Below are 4,753 nucleotides of genomic sequence, written 5' to 3'. Positions count from 1 at the left end.
TTCTGTAGGTTTCAGCAAACACACTTTGTCCACCTGTGCACTATTTTACCAGCTCTGGCCCCTGCCATCACAGCTGCTTCGTCGTGGCCTGCCTGGATGCTATATATTTAGTCTATTTGCCTCCCAGTTATGTGTTCCTTTCTCTGGGCAAGGCTTATTGATGTACTTCAGAGGCATACAAAAGGTGTAAGACAAATAGCTCCCAGGAATGTACACTGTGCTGGTCATAGATTCAGGATAAAAATATCAATACCTTTCAGGGAGAGAGGGAGAGAGAGTGAAAGAGAAAGAGAGAGAGGGAGAGAGAGAAAGAGAGAGAGATAGAGGGATTGAAAGAGATATAGAGAACTCTGCACTTTATGTTGGAAATGTTGTTTACTGCTGAATGCATCTCCATCTGTCTCTGTTTACGAATTAGACTCCAGCAGTGTTGATCAAAATAACAACAATAATAATAATAATAATAATAATAAACAATATTAGTCATCAGCAACACACGCCGTTGCTCCAAGTCAGCAAGTTCACCAGGCAGAGAGTAGACACAACTCCACACAGATACAAACACACACATAAACACACACACACACACACTCTTTATGTAGGCCAACACACTTCCTGAAGCCCCCCCCCCCCCCCCCCCCCTTATGCCTCCACTTTGCAGGTAGTTGGCAACAGCAGCGCTTCGACTGAGGACAGCCGTGTCACGTCCCCCATCCATCACAGCCACATTCAGATGCCGTGTCTTCAAACACCCCTTCACCCCTCAAACACCACCCCTCAAGCCCTTTGTTGCTTGACGTCTTTCTGCCCCAAACTACTTGGCATGACACCCCCTCCTCTCCAGTACACCCTCCCCCCCACAGACAAACACACACACACACACACACATACACACATCACCCCCACCCTCATCTTCCTCCCTGCCTCACCCCAGACCACCCTGCACCGCCTGCCCGCCCCTCTCCAAAGCGCCCTCGCTACCTCTCATTTTGTGCACTCACACACACACTCTCACACACACACACACACACACGGACACAGACACACACAGACACACACTCGCTCGGTGTTAACAGGAATCAGCAGTGGAGTGTGGTGGGGTGATGATGCTCTAATGAAGATGAATATTCAGGTTCCTGGAACGCTTCCCAGCCTTCCCCACATCTGCCTCTCCAGTCAAGACTGGCAGCGTGATAAGAGGAGGGGGGAGGGGGAGAGAGAGAGAGAGAGAGAGAGAGAAAGAGAGAGAGAGCGAGAGAGAGAGAGGGAAAGAGAGAGGGAGAGAGAGAGGGAGAGAGAGAGAGAGAGAAAGAGATTTTTTTTTTTGATTTTTCAACAACTTTTTATTATAAGCTTTGAAAAACACACAAGAACATTATCAGATCATTTGACACAATATTGAATGAATAAATATACAAAAAAAAATACAAAAAACAAAACATATAATTTAATCAGGGGATCCAGCCCTCTTCAAAAAAGTAGCAAAAAACACATTTTCATCCTCAATTTTACACAGCGCACCACAGTGACACCATGTCTGTTCAAATGAATCAAGGTTTTTCATTGCCTTATAGAAACGAAAATCAATTAAAATACGAGATCTCACTAAAATTGAGAAAACTAATACCAAGTCTTCACTAGACATTTGCTCAACTTTGTTTCTTCGACTGACATAGATAGCCATTTTTGCTTGACCAAGAATGAAATTTATCAGCTGGCATTTATAACGTCGTTTCTGTACATATTTAAAACCAAAGATAAAAGTCTCTGATGAAAAGATTTCGTGAAGCTGAACAAAGAGCATTTGCAAAATAGCAAATAAAGGTCTTAGCCTCACACACTGCATAAAAGCATGAAATACAGTTTCTCTTGAAAAACAAAATGGGCACTCTTGGCCTACATCGGGGTTTAAAACAGAAACAAATGCATTGACTGCAACAGCACCATGCAGAATTCTCCACTGCAAATCCCCAATTTTCTTTGTCAATGGTGACTTGTAAAACGCTCTCCATTGAGGTTTAAAACTCTCCTCTACCTGCAAAACAGTACGCCAGGGTGTGTCTGTTCTCTTGTCCAGTATCTTTCTATTTAAAGACTTAACACACGTTTGGTACAAGGCTTTACCCTTTGCTGGCTTTGGACCCAAGAATGTCAATTCATCACATTGCAAATAAATCCCAGTGCAATCCATAAGATTGGGAGACAAAGTAAAGTTAGGGAAAGGATCACTGCAGTCTGGACTGCACAACCCACTGATGAAGTCTCCCAGCATTTGTAACTCTCCACTTGTTAATGAAGCCCGCCATTTCTCCAGGAGTTGGGCAATAACACGGATGGATCTCACACCCAAATGATCTGCAACATTCCTGGTATTCCCAAAGTCTGATCCAGCCAACCGAAATAAGTGGCCTAGTGTGGTGACTCCAGACCTGAGCAGGCTAAAAGTAACTGCATGAATTGGCTTTTCACAAGTTATGTCCAGTCTTGAGCCATAGATCAGAGGTTCCTTTAAAAACCAGTAAAGAGAACTTGTGCTGTGTGCCCTTTGCACTGTTAAAAGAGACCAGACTTTAAAAAGATTTGAGTAAAATATGGGGAATCTGCTCAGGTTGATCTTCTTCGGATCCACCAAGAATAAATTCCTCTCCAGTCCCAATCCATCAAAAGTTCGTAAGATGGCACAAGCCACAGACTTCCAACCACAGTCCACAGGCCCTGTGAGTAGACGCTGCACAAACTGTAGGCGAAAAGCCGCTGTTCTGCTCTGTAAGTGAATAAGTCCATGTCCACCTTCCCCTTTGGGCAGATATAAAACATTCTGTGGTACCCAATGCAGATTGTCCCAGAAGAAGTTTACCAAGATTGACTGGATTTTAGACAGCAGGTGTGTTGGAGGATCTATACAAGCAAGCCGATGCCAGAGGGAGGATGCAGCCAAATTGTTAATAATAAGGACACGCCCTCTGTAAGACAATTTACTAATTAAAAACTTCCAGTTGTGAAGGCGACCCTTTATTTTTTCTACAGAACCTTCAAAATTTTTCTGTATGAACTTTTCATCCCCTAGAAATACTCCAAGATATTTAAAACCTTCCCTGGTCCAATGTAAGCTATCTGGTAAACTTGGCCCTCCATCTGACCACTTCCCAACCAGCATAGCTGTACTTTTAGACCAGTTAACTTTTGCAGAGGAAATGGCTCTAAAATCTTCAAACATATTCAACATCACATTCACATCCCTCTGCCCGCTTACGAACACAGCAACATCATCTGCATATGCAGACACCTGAAAGGCATTTCCACAATTTGGAATAGTCACCCCATGTAGCTCTTTTCTTAGCCTTATTAAAAGGGGCTCTATTGCCAAGGCATATAGCATACCAGACAAGGCACATCCTTGTCTAACACCCCTATGCACTTTAAAAGGAGCACACAAGTCACCATTAACTTTGAGCATACTCTCAATGTCACAATACAGAACTCTTATTAAATCAATAAAATGTGGACTAAAGCCAAAAGCTGCCAGAACACTCCACAAATAGTTGTGCTCAACCCTGTCAAATGCCTTCTCTTGGTCTATAGATACCAGACCAAACTCCAGGTTAAAAAACTTGCCTAAATCAAAGATATCTCTGATAAAAGAGATATTATTGTGAATTAGTCTACCTGGTACACAATAGGTCTGGTCAGGGTGGATGACCTGCTCCAAAACCTTGCTCAGTCTATTGGCCAATGTTTTAGAGAGCAGTTTATACTCACTACAGAGTAATGACACAGGCCTCCATGACTTTATGTCATTCAGGTCACCTTTTTTGGGCAGCAGAGAGAGCACCGCTCTGCGGCAACTCAGTGGCAGTCGCCCCTTGGCTAAACTGTCACTAAGTACAGCCAGTATATCTTCACCCATTTCGGGCCAAAAGGACTTATAAAAATCTATAGGAATGCCATCGACGCCCGGAACTTTGGCACATTGCATCCCTTGGAGGGCTATGTCCAGTTCCTCTAGGGTCAAAGCCCTACCGAGGTCTACATTAGCCTCTGTGGACACCTGAGGTAATTTGTCAAGAAAGACACTGTCCTCAGCCTGGTTCTGGAAGATCTCGCTTTTGTATAGCTCCTCATAGAAGCCAACTGCTCTCCTGCGTATGTCGGCATGGTCAGACAGCAGTGTCCCATCCTCTGAACGTAGAGCATGAATAAATCTTTTTTGTCCATTTTTTTTCTCCAAATTAAAAAAGAATTTTGATGGTGCATCCATCAACTCCGCACTTTGGAAGCGGGACCTGACCAGAGCTCCCTGTGCTGTTATACCTAGTAGTTTAGCCAATTCATTTTCTTAACTCTAAATTTTCAGTGTGGGCCTGCTGGCCTGTGTTTTCAGCTAAGTTCTGAAGCTCAATTATTTCTTTTTCTAATGTTTCCATGCTTTGAGTTATGTCCCTTGTGACATTGACAGTGTACTCTTGACTTAGCTGTCTTATCTGCACCTTGGCAAAATCCCACCACTGCTGTAATGACTGGAAGGAAGGTTTCGTTGTTCTAAAATCATTCCAAAAGTATGTGAACACATCCTTAAAATGGACATCAGACAATAAATTAGTATTAAAATGCCAGTAGGAACTTTTTGGCTTAACAGAATTTAAAGAAAAAGAACAAACAACTAAACTGTGGTCTGAAAAACCGACTGGAATGATGGAGCAGTTTCTAAAATACTACGCTGGTGTTTAAAACCATAAAACCTATCCAGTCTGGC

This window comes from Clupea harengus, chromosome 6 (assembly GCF_900700415.2).
Source record: "Clupea harengus chromosome 6, Ch_v2.0.2, whole genome shotgun sequence".
Lineage (NCBI taxonomy): Eukaryota > Metazoa > Chordata > Actinopteri > Clupeiformes > Clupeidae > Clupea > Clupea harengus.
This window is presented reverse-complemented; position numbering follows the sequence as displayed.